The sequence below is a fragment of the Moschus berezovskii genome, chromosome 22 (genome assembly GCF_049115385.1).
Source record: "Moschus berezovskii isolate FMDL1 chromosome 22, NW_MosBer_1.0, whole genome shotgun sequence".
In the NCBI taxonomy this organism is placed as follows: domain Eukaryota; kingdom Metazoa; phylum Chordata; class Mammalia; order Artiodactyla; family Moschidae; genus Moschus; species Moschus berezovskii.
The window spans coordinates 18,638,649-18,658,489 of NC_142481.1; the positions used below are offsets into that span (position 1 = coordinate 18,638,649).

The following is a 19,841-nucleotide window of genomic DNA, read 5'->3' on the forward strand; positions in this document are numbered from 1 at the left end:
GCCAGGAGTTTCCAGAGACCCGTTCAACCATGCCTGCACTTCTTATTGGGATTTAGTATGGACACTCCCAATCGTGGGAATCCTTCGGTGGCTTCTGGGGTGCTCTGAGCACCAGGCTGTCTTGGATCTCCCAGGCTTACCTGAAGACATTTTGTATTGTGGCAATATCAAGTCTGCTTTGTGAACACACCTACCTATCATACGTACATCCTAGAGGGTATGATACTTATTTCCATTCATCCAACCCACACGGATATAGAGAGAAAGGGAAAAAACACCCATGGACCCACCACACAGGTTTGAGACATTTATCACTTCATTCTTGTTATCGTTCAGTTACTATGTCCCACTTTTTTGCGACCTCGTGGACTGCAGCATGCCAGGCTCCTCTGTCCTTCGCGGTCTGGAGTTTGCTCAAATTCATGTCCCTTGAGTCAGTAATGCTATAGTATCTAACCATCTCTTCCTCTGCCACCCCCTTCACTCTTTCCCAGCATCAAGATTTTTTTCCAGTGAGTCGGCTTTCGCATCAGGTGGCCAAAGTACTGGAACTTCAGCTTCAGCATCCATCCTTCCAATGAACATTCAGGGTCAATTTCCTTTAGGATTGACAGGTTTGATCTCCTTGCTATCCAAGATCTCCTTGCTGTCCAAGAGTCACTTCATGTCACCTCTTTATTCCAAGCTCCCTTGCAGCAGAGTGCCAAGAAAAGAGGATGGAGCCCACAAGTCTAGAGGTGGAGGCTGGGTCCTCCTGGAGCACCCCCATCCTCGGGGACCAAAGCTGTGATCCTCCTTCTCTGCAGGGAGGTCTGTGGTTAGAGCCTCAGCATGCACAGGGGGATGGGTGCCTCAGAGACCGCCAGACAAACACCTGAGTTTGCCACTCAGGAAGTCAAAAAGGCCCAGGCCAGGAAACAAGACCTCTCCCTGAATCCACTCGCCCTCCTGTGTATTGATTTAGAGGCAGAGTTGGGGCCAGACCCCGTGAAAGGGAAGAGAGCTTCAGAGGTCATTCTCTGGGAGGAGTGAGCAGAACAGGATGTCAGGAGCCCCTCAAGTGGCTGAAGAGCCCTGAGTCAGTGAGATGAGCCAGAGACGCACCTTGGCCTTGACCTGAGATGCCTTCTCTTGTTGAGAAAAACAAAGCTGATTTGCTCAGTCTAGCTTTCATGAGGGTTCCACATTCCTAACATCAGAAGAGCTGCCGAATAGCAGCATCCCACAGAGAGGGGCTCAGAAGGGATTAGAGAACTGATTTTCTTAAGCAGTCAAAGTTACTACGGTTGGTTTGTGCGCTGTTTGTGCAATCGAAGCCAGGGCTTCCAGGCTGGGCTCTTACATGTTGGTTTTAGTGGGCATGTCTGAAAGAAGATCCAGCAGGGAAGCAGTTTTCATAGCCACGTGTTCTTGGTGGCAGCGGTTGGGTAGGGGAGCGGGGCACAGTGGGCAGGGGCTGTGGGGTTGAGTTTGGAGAATAATTTTCCTCCCCCAACAAGGTCCCAACAAGAGACCTTGTTGGTCTCTCTTGGGCAGAATGTGAAAGTTGCAAGATGGGCTGTGAGCCTCAGGAATGGTATTGGCATCCAAGAATCCATGGGATTTGGGAGCCAGTCTGAAGAGGGTTGGCCAGACGTTCTGGGCACAGAGCAACTGGCTGACTGCTGGGTACGGAGAGAGAGGCTGGGGCGAGGCCGGCCCCAAGCTAATGGGTGGTATGGACCAAGCAGGAAAGGGGGTGAGGGCTTCATGGGTCATATGCCGAAAGGGAAACCTCTCCCCCAGTCTCCAGATCGTCTCCCTGAGGAAGTCGCTCCGCACCCCTCCCTTTCCCCTGTAATCATTTGAACATCCTGCTGTTCTTTCTCCATTCCTCCCCCTCCCCCGCACTGGCTGGAAATGACTGGGCTGTGGCCAAGGGGCCCTTGCCAGGTTGAGCCACCTTCTCTCACCCACACCTCTTAGATCTCAGGTTTGCCTTTGATCATTCTGAGGGTCTGGGGCTGGCCAGGAGCCTAGGAGATCCCTGATGGGTGGACTGGACCCCAGGAGTCCACTCCCTTCCCCCTGCAGCCAGGAGAGGATGCCTGGTGCTACGTAGGCAGGAGGAGCTGCTGGGGGACTCCTTGAGGGCTCTCCTGGGCTTGGTGAAGCAGAGGGGCCTGGATGTGTGTGGGGTGAGGGAAGGGTAGCTGCCGAATGCCCTAGGGGCCACCCTAGAGGCTATGCCCCACACAGTCATCAGCTGTGAAGGTCTGCACAGTGGCAATGGATATTTTCCAGAACTCATAGACTGCAAGGGGTCCAAGGACTTACGACCAGAAGAGGAAGAAAAGATGTGCTGAAGAGGGAACCAGGCAAGATGCTGTGGAGACAGAAGGTCTGCACAGCCTTGAGGTCAAGTTATCCTGAAAACTAGGGGCAGCTCTAGTCCATTCGATGCTGACAGCCAAGGTCTGCCTCTTCTCAGGTGCTGGTATGTGGACCTGCCGATGGCACCACCCTAGCTCAGAAGATCCGTGGTCTTGATCCAGAAAGATGTGCTCTCAGTAGCACAGAAGCGTGTACACTGCCATATGTGAAACAGACAGCCAGTAGCCATTTGCTGTAAGACTCGGGAACTCAGACCAGGGCTCTGTAGCAACCTAGAGGGGTGGGAAAGGGTGGGAGGTGAGAGGGAGGTTCAAGTGGGCGGGGATATATGTACACCTATGGCTAATTCATGTTGATGTATGGCAAAAATCAAACCAATATTGTAAAGCAACCATCAATCAATTAACAATAAATAAATATAATACAAAAAAGAAAGATGTGCTCTCAAAAACTGCAGGAGGGTCGTTTGCAGAGTTGATTCTGTGGCCTTGTGATGAGTTCAAACTTGAAAACTTGGGAGTTCTGAACAATTATATGTATGAGAATTCCCTCATGCATGTGGTTTGTAAATCTACAAGGGGGCCAAATTTGTAAATCTACAAGGGGCCCAAGATTGAGGGTCCTGAGTCCCCCAGATGTTGAAGTTGTGGTTGAAGAAACCAGAACTCTGTCCCCTGTCCTGAGTGCGGGTGGACTCTCCTTTTGGTTATCAAGATGTAATAACCACAACTCATTGTCACTGAAACAAGAGAGGATTTATTAGTCAAAACAAAAAGAGCACTGTGGCCACTAGAATGGCTGTCCTTGGCAACGGTCCTGATGCTTGGGAGTAACTTATAGGCTCCCACCCTGCAACTTGTCTGCTCCCTCTGGGCTCAGTGGGAAGGAGAACCTCAGGAATTAGGTTGTTTCCTCCATTTCTTTCTTTCTTTTTTCAATATTTATTTTTATTTATTTGGCTCTTAGTTGCAGCATGCAGGATCTTTAGTTGCGGCATGCAAATTCTTAGTTGTGGCATGTGGGATCTAGTTCCCTGACCAGGGATCAAACCCAGGCCCTTCCGTTGGGAGTTAGACCACCAGGGAAGTCCCCTCATTTCTTCAACATGTAATGCCAAAGTCTTCCAACCCAACAGCTCTGAACTTGTTTAGGTCTCCATTCAGATTTTTTTTACATGTGGTTGCCCTCTAGTTGCAGCTTCCCAAGTGACACTAGTGGTAAAGAACACGCTTGTCAATGCAGGGGACATAAGACACGCAGGTTCGATCCCTAAGTTGGGAAGATCCCCTGGAGAAGGGCATGGCAACCCACTCCAGTATTCTTGCCTGGAGAATCTCATGGATAGAGGAGACTGGCTGGCTCCAGTCCATGGGGTCGCAAAGAGTAGGACATAACTCAATCAGCTTATCAAGCACACACACCCTCTTGTTACAGTTCATTTAGGGCATTTCAATTGGGTCTTCAATTTCTAGCAAGCAGGGACAGTAAAGCTGCCACTGGCTGAGTTTCTGGTGTCAGTGGTGACTTGTGCAACCTTGGGCACTGGTCACAGAGCCTGGATCCCACCCAAGAGATGGACTCAAGCTTAATGTAGGTGCTGGATGGTAGGACCACACGAACCAGACTCCCATGATCAGACAGCTGGATGCCTCCCATGTGGAATTTGGGGTGCCAGGTACTCAGCTAGGTCAGAGAGCAGTGTGTGTGAGCAGTGAACAGCCAAAGGGGGTTTCCCTACTCACTCCACAGGGAGATGGGCTAAGGGCCCGGAGCTCCGGTTTTCTCGGTTTTCTCACTGCTCAGCAGCGTTGTGCCTAACCTTAACCTTAGCCCACACAGCTGCCAAATATTCATGCTTTCCATTTAGGGGCAAAACCGGGCAGAACCAAGTATCACTTTGAAGCCAAGTTACTAGAAATATTTGAGAAAAGTCTGCGTGTATAAACTAAAATTTGGCTCTTAACCCATAATGATTTCACTACCATGAAACATTGCTGCTACAGTGCAAAATAATTAACTATGCACCCTCTACACTGCAGCAAATGAGTCTGGGCAGCTCAATCCAGTTCTGAGGTTACAATGAGGCTCTCAGAAGAAGCTGATGAAACTCAAAGCCTCCTTTGACTTACTTATAAGAATCATCGAGGGAATTCCCTGATGGTTAGGGACTTGGCTCTTTCACTGCTGGGGCCAGGGTTTGATTCCTGGTTGGGGAACTTAGATTCCATAAACTGAACTGTGCGGCCTTCCTGCCCATCCAAAAAAAGTGATTGGACTTATTGAAAGGGAGCCAGTTCACCTTAAACATATATGGAGAAACCCTGAAAGTAAAACTTTATCTCACATAAAGCCTATTAGATCAGTAAGAAGAAATGGGATTACTTCTCAAAAATTCTGTGATCTCGTCAAATGAACAATGTTGAGCAGTTTCCACTTCTGCACAGGCACATGTGTGCTTGCTAAGTTTGCTTCAGTCATGTCCAGCTCTGTGCAACACCATGGACTGTAGCCCACCAGGCTCCTCTGTCCATGGGATTTTCCAGGCATGAATAGTGGAGTGGGATTCTGACCCAGGGATTGAACCTGCATCTGTTACAACTAACCTGCATTGGCAGGCAGCTTCTTTACCACTAGCACCACCTGGGGAGCCTAGTTATAGGCAGATCCAAGACAACCATGTGTCCAGAATCTGTCACAAGCTTGGTCCCCTCCCCGAACAGGCCGCTAGTTGTGGGACTCTTTAAGTTGTTTGAAAGCATGACCTCAAGGAAGCCTCTAGGAAGCCTTCTCTGAAATCCGAAACTCTGTTTTCCCAGTCATAGTATTTACCTCCCAAAGCAGTTATGTTTTGCCCCTCCTGAACTGTGAGCTTGGGTGATATTCATCTCATATTCAACTGTAGCTGCAGCACTTGGCACTGCATACAGCAAACGGTGGGCATTCATGAAGTAACTTGCTCCTTTATTCAACGAGTTTCTAGGCACCTACCACAGGCCAGGCACGGTGCCAGGTACTGGGGATGGAGTGGCAAATAAGACAAAAGCGATTCTTCCCCACAGGCAAAAATGATGAAGATGAAGATAAACATGCAAGCACAGTGAGGACACATTGCGATGAAGAAAATTAGTCAAGGAGACCTTAACACATTCTGGAAGGACATGGAAGGCATCTCTGAAAATGTAATATTTAAACTGACATTTGAAGAGTGAGACACAATTAGTTGGGGAAGAGACCCCCAGGTGAAAGGAACTGCAAAGGCCTTTGGAATTTGGCTCATTTTGGAATCTGGCACTAAGGGAAAGCTAAGGGTAGTTCTCCAGGGACTAAATCAAGTAAGGCAGTCTGGGAAGGATGGAACACTTTCTTAAGAGAAACAGGAAGTTATAAAAATTTGTGTTTCCATAGCACTGGGATGGTGAGGGCAGAGGCAGAGGGAGTCAGCAAGGCATTCAGGGGTCTGATTTAATCTCAGAGGGCAGAGCAACAGAGAGAATCTAAGGTCCCCTTCCATATAGCATTTAAAAAGATTATTTATTTGGCTGTGCTGGGTCTTAGTTGAGGCATGTGGGATCTAGTTCTCTGATCAGGGATTGAACCCGGGTACCCTGCATTGGGAGCGCAGAGTCTTAGCCACTGGACCACTAGGGAAGTTTAGTGTTTATAGTGATATTTAATTTACATAAAGTACACAAATCTTAAGAGCACAGTTCAAATTTTCGCTTATGTACTATACCCATCACTCCAGCCAAGATATAAATACATTTGCAAGCCCTCCCTCCTCCAAATGTAACTACTAAACTGCATCATCATAAGTTAGTTTTGCTTTTTTATGAGCTTTATATAGATGTATGTAACTGTACAGTATATACTCTTCTGTACTTGGTTTCTTTCACTCATCATATCATCTGTGAGATTTATGTTGCATAAAGCAAGTTCTTATTTTTTTGCACTGTATTCCATTGTATACCATTATTTGTTCATTCTACTGTTGCTAGACATTTATTTCCAGGTTTTGGTTACAAGTCTTTTGGTGGACATAAGCCAATCATTTCTACTGGGTATATATCCAATAGTGAAACTGCTGGTCATAAATATACAAATTTAGCTTTTTATTTTTTCATATTTAGTTTTAACAGAAAGTGAAGTCGCTCAGTCGTGTCCGACTCTTTGCGACCCCGTGGACTATAGCCTACCAGGCTTCTCTGTCCATGGGATTCTCCAGGCAAGAATACTGGAGTGGGTTACCATTTCCTTCTCCAGGGGATCTTCCCGACCCAGGGATCAAACCTGGGTCTCCCGCATTGGAGGCAGATGCTTTAACCTCTGAGCCACCAGGGAAGCCCCAATCTGTTTTAACAGATTCTGCAGTCAAATACAGATTCTGCTTGTTTGTTTTTCGAAATGGTTGCACTGATTTACCCTTTTACCATTAAAGTGTGAAAGTCCCAGTTTCTCCATGTCCTCACCAACACTTGACATTACATCTTTTAAAGAAAGTTTATGTTGGACTTCCGTGGTGATGGAGTGGATAAGAATCAGCCTGCCAATAAAAGGGACACAGGTTCAATCCCTGGTCTAGGAAGGTTCCATATGCTGTGGAGCAACTAAGCCCATGCACCACAATTACTGAGCCCATGAATCACAGCTACAGAGGGCTCGTGCCTAGAGCCTGTGCTCCACAAGAGAAGCCACCACAGTGAGCTTGCACACAGCAACAAAAGGGTAGCCGCAGCTCACTGAAACTAGAGAAAGCCCTAGCAGCAATGAAGCTGCAGTGAAGACCCGGTACAACCAAAATCAAATTAAATAGATATATATTTATATATATAAATGTTTAAATCACTTTTGTGGTGGTTTGAATGGCATCTCATTGAGCTTTTATTTTTATTTTTTGGCTGGCCGTACAGCTTCCAAGATCTTAGTTCCTCAACCAGGGATTAAACCCAGGCCCCAGCAGTGAAAGCGCTGAGTCCTGACGACTGGACCACCAGGCAAGTCCCTCATTGTGTTTTTTTTTTTTTTTTTCTTCAAATTTTATTCTTTTTGGCTACGCTGGGTCTTCATTGCTGCTCATTCTTCTCTCTAGCTGTAGTGAGTGGGGGCTCCTCTCTAGTTGTGGTGTGAGGGTTTCTCATTGTAGTGGCTTCTCTTGTGGAGCACAGACCCTAGGGCACTTAGGCTTCAGTAGTTGCAGCTTGTGGGCTCAGTAGCTGTGGCTCTCGGGCTCTGGAGCACAGACTTATTTGTTGTGGTATACCTGCTTAGTTGATCCACAGGATGTGGGATCTTCCTGGACCAGGGATCAAACCTGTGTCTCCTGCATTGGCAGGCAGACTACTATTACATAAAGCAAGTATCTTCTCCTGGGCTGTGGCTTTCATTTTCACTCTCTTGACATCTTTTGATAAAACAAGTTTTTAGTCGTAATGAAGTCCAGTTTCTCTTTCATGGTTATCACTTTTTATGTCCTCTTCGCCTACTCCAAGGTTCTGAAAACATGCCCTTATTTTTTCTTAGAAATGTTTTGTAGTTTCCTGTGTAGCGGTATTGCCAATCTTTCATTAGACTGCTAGACACTTGGTTTTTTAGTACTATTATAAATGATAATATTTTAAATTTTCATTTTCTAATTACATAGAAACAAGTGATTTTTGTAGATGCTGATAATTCACTTATGGAATCTGTAGATTTTATACATATCTCACTGTGTCATGTTAAAAATAATTATTTTCTCTTTCCCCCAATCTTTATGTGAATACCTTTCTTTTTCATTCTAGCTAGGACAGCCAATGCAATGCTGAATATAAGTGATGGTAATGGATACCAATCACAGGAGGAGTGTTCAGCGTTTCACTATTATATGTAACGCTGGTGTACATTTAAAAAAATACGTTTATATTTTATTTGGTTGTTCTGAGTCTGAGTTGCAGCATGAAGGATCTTTGATCTTCATTGCAGTATGTGGAATCTTGTTGCAGCACACAGGATCTAGTTCCATGACCAGAGACTGAATGCAGGGCCCCTGCACTGGGAGCTTGGAGTCTTAGCCACTGGACCACCAAGGAAATCCGTGCTGGTGTACATTTTTTGTATCTTTTATTAAACTAAGAAGTTCCCAACTATTTCCAATTTTCTGAGTTTTTAAAATTTCCTCTTCCATTTTGAAAAGCAGAAGACTCTGTGCACACCCCATTTGTTCACAGGGGTATAGAGAGGATAACTTGTGCAAAGATGTCAGCCTGTTCCATTAGGTAAGCGGGGGCTCATGCCAGCAATTTTGGGATACTGCCAGCCTTTCCACCGATGGTCTCTGCGGGCTCAGTATTGCCAAGTCATCTGTAGCTGGCTGTTACAGACATTACTTGCACTCACTAACACTGATTCTATACTTCCCTGCCTCTTAAGTTAAGTGTGAACAAGGTAAGTTTTAATCGGAATAATGCAAAAATGAGCATGTCTGATAGCGCCTTTCTATTTCTGGGGAAAGAAAAAGCAGTTATCGTCTGACAGTACTAGGAATCGACACCAGGACAGTGGTCTGTCTCAGCTCAGTGGAAATCTGAAGACTCCAGGATTTCCAGATTTAAACCAAGGAGCAGCTTGAAGGAAAAAGTAAGCTGGTCCAGACATGAGGTATGTTTTGAGTGTTAAGTCACAACCTGGGATGATGAAAACTGCAGAGCAAACCCATTGACTGTCTGGGATGGGACTTTCCTGGTGGTCCAGTGGTTAAGAATACATGATTTCACTGCAGGAGGCACGGGTTTGATCCCCTTAGGCATGAAGAACTAAGATCCTGCATGCCAGGATCCTGTACAGCCGAAACAAACAAACAAACAAACCAATGAAAAAAAGACAGTCCTGGAAATGAGACATAGAGAGGCATCTGACCCAGGAATATACCCAGGAGCGGTCATAGTAAGTATGGACAAGGTTGGCATTTCTTGCTTTGTCAAGAAGCCCTTTAGATACTTGCAGAGGACAGCCCTGAGACTCTGATAATACACAGTTACAGATAAACCCAGTGCCAGGTTTTGAGCAGCTCCAAGGCCTAGTCCTTCCGAGAGTTGAGCCAGATCTCCAGGCTGTCTGGAGCAGTAGCAGTGCTGGACGTGGACTCACTCCTGCCAAACATTAGCTAGCCACAGAACCAGAGGTGTGCTCCTGCCTGCTAGCTCTCAGCCCCGAAACTTATTTTTAGATCTGTGACTCAGAGGTCTAGACCAGGACTGAGACCTTGGGGAGACAGAAGCCCTGCTCATGAGCTGGCTCTTGCGAGTAGCATGGGTCTGGCTGTTTGACACCATGATCACATCCATTACAGACCGTGGCTGCAGTGATATGATTTCCAGTAGGACAGTCTCTTGAGGCCTCCATATTAGATGCCTTCTCTAAGACATGTGACATAATCTGGCAATCAGACTTGTATTCCCAAAAGTTCATCCTGCTTACTGCACAGAAAATGAATAGCAGGAGTACAGTATTTATGGAGGGTGGCCAACGAAGAGGTTATTAAAGTCATACAGGCAAGAGTTGACAGTGTTTCACACTAGCGTAGAGGCAAATAGAGTTACCAACTAAAAATGTTTACCTTCTTTTTCCTTTAAGACTACAATTGATGCTTTTGAATTGTGGTGCTGGAGAAGACTCTTGAGAGTCCCTTTGACAGCAAGGACATCAAACCGGTCTATGCTAAAGGAAACCAACTCTGCATATTGATTAGAAAGACTGATGCTGAGGTTAAAGCTCCAATACTTTGGCCACCTGCTGCAAAGAACTGACTCATTGGAAAAGACAGATGCTGGGAAAGATTGAGGGCAAGAGAAGAAGCGGACAACAGAAGATGAGGTAGTTGGATGGCATCACCAGCTCAATGGACATGAGTTTGAACAGACTCCAGGAGATGGTGAAGGAGAGGGAAGCCTGGCGTGTTATAGTCCATGGGGTCACAAAGAGTCGGATATGACTTATGGACTGAACAACAGCAACCTTTAAGACTACACTAAGTAGTCAGTAAATGACTAAAATGATATTTAGAATATAAATACAATGGGTCAGGGAGGAATCTGTGAGGTATGTTTCAACAAATTCCTAGACTGATTAGAACAGATGGAAGAAGTATGGTGACCCAGGGAGGAACAAAAGAATGCTGACACCATACCCCAGGCTTGCTATTGTGCAGGAGGAGCTGCTTGCCTGAGACTCTGAAATGCTTCAGACTCTGAAGCAGCAGGTAAGACAGGGCAAGCATGAGAAGGGGGCTTGAAAACAGGAAAACTAACCTAAGGTGTATCTGCACAACAAGCAGTGAACAATTTTGTTTCTTAATGCTTTTAAGTGAAAGTCACTCAGTCGTGTCCAACTCTTTGCCACCCCATGGACTATACAGTCCATGGAATTCTCCAGGCCAGAATACTGGAGTGGGTAGCCTTTCCCTTCTCCAGGGGATCTTCCCAACCCAGGGATTGAACCCAGGTCTCCCGCATTGCAGACGGATTCTTTACCAGCTGAGCCACAAGGGAAGCCTTTAATGCCTTTTTTTTTTTGCCCTTAATGCTTTTAAGTTCAGTTCAGTTCAGTCGCTCAGTTGTGTCCGACTCTTTGTGACCCCATGAATCATAGCACGCCAGGCCTCCCTGTCTGTCACCAACTCCCGGAGTTCACTCAAACTCATGTCCATCGAGTCGGTGATGCCATCCAGCCATCTCATTCTCTGGCCTCCCCTTCTCCTCCTGCCCCAATCCCTCCCAGCATCAGAGTCTTTTCCAGTGAGTCAACTCTTCTCAAGAGGTGGCCAAAGTATTGGAGCTTCAGCTTTAGCATCAGTCCTTCCAATGATAAAGTGACCTACAATTAGAGAACACACTCCTAGGAAAAACAAACAGTAAAAGGAAGATTCTTTTCTGCAGGTACAGAGTATTTGTGGATCTGGAAACACTGGCATCTCTGAATGAAGCCCTTGGGAATTCAGAGACCTCAACAATAAAGATACACCTTGGAGTATTTGTTGTTGTTCATTGTTGTTCAGTTGCTCTTTGAAACCCCATGGACTACAGCACGCCAGGCTTCCCTGTCCTTCACTGTCTCCTGGAATTTGCTCAAACTCATGTCCATTGAATCAATGATGCCATCCAACCATCTCATCCTCTATTGCCCCCTTCTCCTCCTGCCTTCAATCTTTTCCAGAATCAGGGTCTTTTCCAATGAGTTGGTTCTTCACATCCAAAGTATTGGAGCTTCAGCATCAGACCTTCCAATGAATATTCAGGGTTGATTTCCTTTAGGATTGATTGGTTTGATGTCCTTGCTGTCCAAGGGACTCTCAAGAGTCTTCTCCAGCACCACAGTTCAAAAGCATCAATTCTACACTGCTCAGCCTTCTTTATGATCCAATTCTCAGGACAAAGATACACCTTAGAGTATTTGTCAGATGACAAATCCTGGTGACACCCAGAGCTCCAAGGCAACTCTTTGCTTCCTTCCAATGAGAGGTAAGAAAAAAATTCTAAGATATTTGGATAAAGTCTACAGGAAAGATTTGTACTACAAAGATTAACAATCCTGGTAAAAATACCTAAGAAACACAAAAGTTTGATTTGACAGCTTTTACATTTGAGTAAGAGGGAGATTTAGTGAAAGAACAGAGGGGGTGGCATCAAAGATATTATCTAAGAAGTAGTAAGAGAAAGTGCTAAAGGAAAGATACAAATCTTTAAGTCAAAAGGGTCTACATGGGAATTCCCTGGTGGTTTAGTGGTTAGGATTCAGTGCTTTCACTGCTGTGACCTGGATTCAATCTCTGGTTGGGGTACCCCCACAAATTGTGCCCTGCACCACCCCCCAACCCCCAAAGAGGAAAAAACACATCACCTATCATGGAAAAAAAATCAAATTGGCATCAGACTTAGCACCGCTGCATGTTAGATGAACAGTCAGTAATTGTGTTGAGAATGATTTTTATATTTTAAAACGTTGTTAAGTAAAAAAAGAGGAAGTTATGACAGAGATCTTACTATCTGGCCCTGTATACTTTTAAAGAAAGCTCCCTAAATTAAGAATTCTAGCAAACAAGAAAATGGAAAACATGATATCCTAGAATCTGTCACTTTAACCCAGGAGAGCAATGAAGAGGAATCCTAGGATCCTAACTTTCCTGAAGATCTCGAAAGCAACATGTTGGAATTTCAGCAGGATGGCAAACGATTATAGGATGATGGGCTGTAGGCAAAAAGAACCTTCATAAGCTAAATCAAATGCTAGTTCAAGGTTAAGGGTTTGGGAAAACTTTATTATGTGATAAAGGCAACAAATACAAGCCAAATAGAACATTCAGAAACTCCAGGGGAAAAAAAAAAAAACCTAAAGGATAAATAATGATCCAAGGAAACAATGATCTAAATGAGATTTGAAAATTGGTGAGCTCAAGAAAAATGGAATAGATTCCAAGTAACGGGGAATATACACCTGTGCAAGAGCCAATCAGAAATTCTATGGAAAAATACTGTAAACAAAATCAAAACTAAGATAAAATACAAATTTCAGGATAGTGATTTCTTTTTGGTTGAGGCAGAAGTGAATGGAAGAGCTTTTCTGGTGGTTCTGATGGTAAGGAATCTGCCTTCAGTGTAGGGACCAGGTCCCATCCCTGGGTTGGGAAGATCTCCTGGAGAAGGTGTTGGCAGCCCACTCCAGTATTCTTGCCTGGAGAATTCCATGGACAGAGGAGTTTGGCAGGCTACAATCCATGAGTTGCAAAGACTCAGAATAGAGTAAATGACTAACACACACACACACTCACGCAGAAATGGAGTAGGGGAGTGGTAATACATACATGCAGGTTGTTGGTCATGCTCTAATTTAGGGGTTAAGTGACAGGTTCATTTATTCATATTATGGGTCACATATCCTTCTGTATATATTAAATGTGAAAAAGATAAAGGAAAAACAATCTAAAAGTTGAAAAAAGGCAAGGTCCAGTCATGAAGCAAATTAAAATGTAGATGATCTGGGCTTCCCTGGTGGCTCAGGGGTAAAGAATCTGCCTGCCAACGCAGGAGACATGGGTGATCCCTGATCCAGGAAGATCCCACATGCCATGGAGCAACTTAGTCCATGTACCACAACTACCGAGCCACTGGGAAGTCTCAACTACTGAGCCTACGTGTTGCAAGTACTGAAGCCTGTGCACCCTACAGCCTGTGCTCTGCAACAAGAGAAGCCCGTGCACGGCAATGAAGACTAGCCCCTGCTCTCCGAAACTAGAGAAAAGCCTGCACAGGAACCGGGACCTAGCACAGCCAAAAATAAAAATAAATAAAATTTTAAAAATAATATAGATGATCCTAAGAAATGGATGGAAATTCAGAAAAAAGATAATCCATTTACCTTTTTTTTTAAACATTGGTTTTATTTTACAGAAGATGCTTTCCACTGATTGTCTTTGGCTAGTTTGTCAAAAGAAAAATAGGAACAGTTGTAGGTTTAACAATACAAAAGATTAGCTACATATGGTCAAATTAAACACATTCTGGTGGACAGAGCTGGACACTGTCATTTCAACTACAATCTGCTGTCCTCAACTATGATTTAATTCTCTCACAGCTGAACTCTGATCCCTGCCAAAAGGAATCTGAAAACTACTCGAAAACCACAGGGAGGAGAATTAAAAGTGTGTTTTTTAATCTCATTGGAGCATGACCAGGGGAGTTTACAAATTCTGATATGCCAGAGTCATCTATGTGTTGTAAGCAAAACAGAGCTTCTGGATGCTCGCAAGTCATTGCTACTGTGAATCCTGGTGAGTGAGGTCACCTGCATTGCTTTCACACCTGAATTCACTTGCAGCACATAAAGGACCCGCGACAGCACTGCTGCCACCGAGGATGAAATAAGGTAAATAGCAGACGATGTGTCTTCCTCTTATTTAAAGGGAGGGTTAACGGGCCTCGTTTCCTTCCCTCGCCCCATGAGACTGCCAATCAAATGAACACTTGCTGCCACAGCAGAGTCATTGTGTCCTTTAAGACACAGGCTCTGGTTCACATCGACGGAGGCAACACGGGCATACACAAGGCCAGGAGGCAGGCTGGGGCATCCTACTGGCTGTCGGCAATGTCTTTGGCTATGGCAGCCCCTTCATACAGTGGGACCCCGAGGAAGAGGGTGCCGAGACCAGGTGGGTGAGGGACGCAGAGTGAGTAGAGAAGCCTCGAAAAAACTGGGCTCTCAGCCTGCTGGGCACTCCTGCCACCTGGGCGCCCAGGGTGACCGTGCCGTTGTTCACAGACCACAGGCTGTGGAGCCCATAGGAGGACCAGCATTGGGACCCATGGGGAACATGCTGGTGTGGGCAGGCATTCCAAGGCTGGACAGTTGTCATGGGTTGGAGCACGGACATGCAGATGAATTGTCAGAAAAGGTTCGAGAATTGTTCTGCTGCGTAAGGGCTGGGGTAGGGGACTCCTGGATGGTGGTTCCTCAGGGCCAGGTACCTTTCAAGTCCGTGTGTGGAAGGCTGTGAGAGGAGGTCACTGAACTGAGGGTGGACACAGGGGGCTGGTTCCAGGAATCAGCCAGCACTCAGATGGCTGGCTGTCTCCAGGTTTTTCCATCGAATCTTTGTGATTGCTTCTTTTCTTTGCATCAAGGAAAGCTTTTGCAAATGGACTGTTAAATTTTAAGAGCCGCTAGCTCATTTTGGTCGGAGAAGGCAATGGCAAGCCACTCCAGTACTACTGCCTAGAAAATCCCATGGATGGAGGAGCCTGGTAGGCTGCAGTCCGTGGGGTCGCTAAGGGTCGGACACGACTGAGCGACTTCACTTTCACTTTTCACTTTCCACTTTCACACATTGGAGAAGGAAATGGCAACCCACTCCAGTGTTCTTGCCTGGAGAATCCCAGGGACAGGGGGAGGCTGGTGGGCTTCAGTCTATGGGGTCACACAGAGTCGGACACGACTGAAGTGACTTAGCAGCAGCAGCAGCTGATTTTGATAAGTGGTCACTGCGATGAACTGAGTCTCCTGGGAAGCAGTGTTTAACACAGTCTAGCCCCTTCCATTGAGCTTGTTGGTGAGCTTGACTTTGCTGAAGGAGACAGGCGCCTTCAACCAGTATGCTCCGAAGCTGGGCAACTCAGGTTGGATGTTGACGCAGCTGGGCGTCTGCGGCTCAGGCTTGCCCACTCCTGGTTCAGGTACTTCAAGGGGCTGGAAGTCCAGCAGGAAGGAGTACGCGGCGTTGGGGTCCAGGCCGGACATATTCACCTTCAGTACCGGGAACACCCTCCTGCCGCTAGTGGTCACCATCATCTTGTTGGTGAGCTCCTTGGAGCGCAGCCCCAGCTGGCTCTCCTCTAGGCCCAGGCGCAGCTCGAGCTCCCTGGGGCCGCCTTCTCGCTGCCTGCCTGCAACTCGCTCTCTATGGCTCAGCAGAAGGTCCCCGGGGGTACTGCAGGCTCTTCCCCCGCTCTCGGTGCGGGGGAGCTCATCCTTCTGCCTGACCCTCCCCACCGACCCCCAAGCCCTGACTTGGCTACTCGAGAGGAGAGCCACCTTCACCACAGTAGGCGGCCACTCTTTCAAGAAGAGGGGCCTCCCAGGTCCCAGACCCGGGTGGAGGGCGAGGAGAGAGATCTGGAGCGGGGGTGGGGTGGGGTGGGGGGGTGGCGAGGGAAGGGGTGGGGGAGAAGGTTATTCCACTTGAACTGCTGACAAAGGTCCGTGTGGTCAAAGTGAAAGTGAAAGTGACTCAGTCGTGTCTAACTTTTTGCAACCCCATGAACTATACGGTACATGGAATTCTCCAGGCCAGAATAGTGGAGTGGGTAGCCTTTCCGTTCTCCAGGGGATCTTCCCAACCCAGGGATCGAACCCAGGTCTCCCGCACTGCAGGCGGATTCTTTACCAGCTGAGCCACAAGGAAAGCCCATATAAGGTAATCAGATCAGATCAGATCAGATCAGTCGCTCAGTAGTGTCCGACTCTCCGCGACCCCACGAATCACAGCATGCCAGGCCTCCCTGTCCATCACCAACTCCCAACATACTGAAAAACCAACTGAATGTAAATTGCTATAATCTCTATCGAAAAGGACATGGGAATATTAGAATTATGAAGTCATGTCTCCTATTATCCAGAATCTCAGTTATAATCTTACAGATACATTCAGCTATTTGTTAAATGACTCATTCCAACACTGTTTGGACTAGCAAAACTTGGAAACAACTTAGTTGCATGTGAAGAGGGTAACTTGTAGGTCTTAGTGACAGTGAGAAAAGGGAAGCAGATTGCAATTGGAAATGGTATTTATTTTTGAACTGTTTGAATGCATACATTAAAGCCTCAGCCAGGGACTTTCCTGGTGGTCCAGGGGTTAAGACTCTGCCTTCCAGTGGAGGGGGTGTGGGTTTAACCCCTGGTTGGGGAGCTAAGATGCCACATACCTCTCCACCAAAAAACCATAACATAAAAAAAAAGATAGAAGCAATATTGTGAAACTTCTGCCAGAGGAACAGTCCACTGAGGAGACCACACAGGTCCCCAAACTACAGATCTCTGCCACTGGAAGTCTAGGCCACATGTTCCAACTGTCAGAGGGCAGGGAGAACCACTCTGGGTTACTGTACTGGTTTCCTAACTGGCCTCCCTATTAATTTATTCTCAACACAGCAGTCAGATGTTTTTTATTTTTTTTTTTATTTATTGAAAATCCAAAGACATACACATGGATGAGATTCACTGACCATTGCAGAAGTGCTTTTTTTTTTTTTCTGGCCACACCACGTGGCTTGTGGGATCTTAGTTCCACAAGGAACCCAGGCCCCAGCACCGAAAGTACTGATTCCTAACCACTGGACCACCAGGGAATTTCCCAATTCTTTTTAAATCTAAGTCAGATTGTCACTCTTCAAAATCCTACAATTGCTTACCATCTGGGAACAAATGTCAGTGATTAGAGTGGACTCCACTATTCCTTCCCTGTCAAGACTCCACTGACTCTAACCTCATATCCCACAAGCCTCTCGCAGTCAGTCAATCGTGTCCAACTCTTTTCGACCCCATGGACTGTAGCCCGCCATGCTTCTCTGTCCATGGGGATTCTCCAGGCATGAACACTGGAGTGGGTTGCCATGCCCTCCTCCAGGGGATCTTCCCAACCCAGGGATCAAACCCAGGGCTCCTGCATTGCAGGAGGATTCTTTACTAGGAAGCCCATGAATACTGGAGTGGGTAACCTATCCCTTCTCCAGGGGATCTTCCCGACCCAGGAATCGAACCGAGATCTCCTGCAATACAGGATTCTTTACCAGCTGAGCTACCAGGGAAGCCCCTCCCTCACTCTACTCCAGCCATAATAGGTTCACTCCTGCTTCAGGGTCTTTGCAGCTAACATTTCCTCTGAACATCCAATCAGCTTCTTGAGTCATTTATGTCAGCTTCCCTAACCTGTTTTAAATTGAAGCAGAAACCCCCCTCAAGCCTATATACCCTATCTTGTACTCCCTTCTTGGATTTTTCTCCATAGAACTTCAGCATCTTTTTGGTCACGCCATATGGTTTTCAGGATTCTAGTTCATTGACCAAGGATTGAAGCTGGGCCCCTGAAGTGAAAACATGCAGAGTCCTAACCACTAGACAGCCAGGGAATTACAGACTACAAATTTAATTGTCTCCTCTCAGAACACAAGCTCCAAGAAGGGCTGGTTTTATTTTGTTCACTTTTGCTTACCCTGCAAATGAACTATACCCCTTACATATAAAGGCTCGGTAAAGATTTGTTGAATAGCTTTCTGTTTTCCACAGAAAACCAGTAAAACTAAAACCAAAAGACTGGGTGGGAAGGGATGACAGTATGACTGAGGGCTTTCATTATAAGCCCTCTGAGGCATTTAAATTAAAACACATGTGTACACATATCTCTTATCAACATAAAACATTTTAAAAATAAGAGACATTAGATGTATTTAGAAAGTAGAGTTGATAGAACTTGCTAACAGGCATGAAGCTGGTGTAAAACTGAAGGAAATGGAGTGTCAAAGGTGACTTTCACATTTGCAGCACAGTTGGGTTAGTAGATGGTATTGCTGCATACCAGATCAAGAACATGGGAAGACAAGCAGAGGGAATGGGAATTCCCTGGTGGTCCAGTGGTCAAGACTCAGTGCTGTCAATGCTGAAGGCTCAGGGAACTACTACCCCAAAAGCTGAGTGGCCAGCCAAAAAGGAAAAAAAAAATCCATCACTTTAGTTTGGGGAACATTACATTCGAGAGGCTACGATAAGACCTTTAATGACAAAATAAGGAAGTGAGACTCAGGGATGTCCCTGGTGGTCCAGTGGTTAGGACTCAGCACTTTTACTGTGGTGACCCTGGGTTCAATACCTGGTTGGGGAACTAAGATTCTGCAAGTGGAGCAGCCAACCCAAAAATAAAAGGGGGTCAGATCCAGACTTAGAAAAGATCTGTGCTAGATAAGTGAATATGGGAACAACTCCATATAGATAAGCACCCCCCCTCCAAAAAAAAAAGTGACCTTAGCTAGCAGGATCACAAAGGTGGTTTTCCCAGGGTGAGGCTTTTCTGGATGTGCTACCCCTGTGATTTCCCCAAATGTGGGAAACTCCACTGAATAATTTGTGGTAGTATGTGTGTGTGTTGGGGGAAGGACAGGGAGTGGCAGAAAAAAAACCAAACCCTGAGGAACACTATTATTTCAAATGGGGCGACTGCAGAATCAGGATTAGGCAGCCTGAGGAGCAGCAGCTAGAGGGGCGGAAAGAAAACCAGGTGAGTGTGGCATCCAGGAAGACAAGAGAATTTTCAGAAGGAAGAGGTGGGCTGCAGGGAATGGGTCTTCAAAGCAAGAGAGGAAAACTTCCAAAGGCTCACTGGAGGTCATTAGTGACCTGACCAAGAACTATTTTAGTGGTGCAGGGGAGTGGAACAAGGTGGGTTAAGAAGTGAAAGGGAGATGAGGTGTCAGACAGTTAAGAGCTCTAAGTAGGAACTGGTAGGATGTAGGATTCAAGGATAATTTTCTTAAAAAAGAAGCTTGTAACATAATAAGTGCTACATAGTTACTATATGTATACTTTGTTTTATTGTTTTGCAGATACTGCCTTTTCTACAAATTGAAAGTTCTGTGGCAACCCTGCACCTAGAAAATCAGAGCCATTTTTCCAATAGCACTATTTTAAAAATAAAGGTAATGTACACTGTTTTTTAGGCACAATGCTATTACCGCACATTTAATAGACAAAAGTAGTGTAAATCTAACTTTATACATACTAGGAAAGAAAAAAATGTCTCACTTTATTGTAATATTTGCTTTACTGGGGTGTGGATCTGAACCCACAATATCTCCATTATGCCTGTATATATAAACATATGAATGTGCCATAGAATATGCTGGCATAATAATTAAATGTGAATGGGAAGGATCCTTAAGGAAGTTGAATACAGGCAG

General features: G+C 45.8%; 1 pseudogene; it reads right to left on the reverse strand.

Annotated features, from left to right (window-relative positions):
• Positions 1 to 12,718: 12,718 nt before the first annotated feature.
• Positions 12,719 to 15,797, reverse strand: LOC129547334 (T-box transcription factor T pseudogene; annotated as a pseudogene).
• Between the last annotated feature and the right edge of the window lie 4,044 nt (positions 15,798 to 19,841).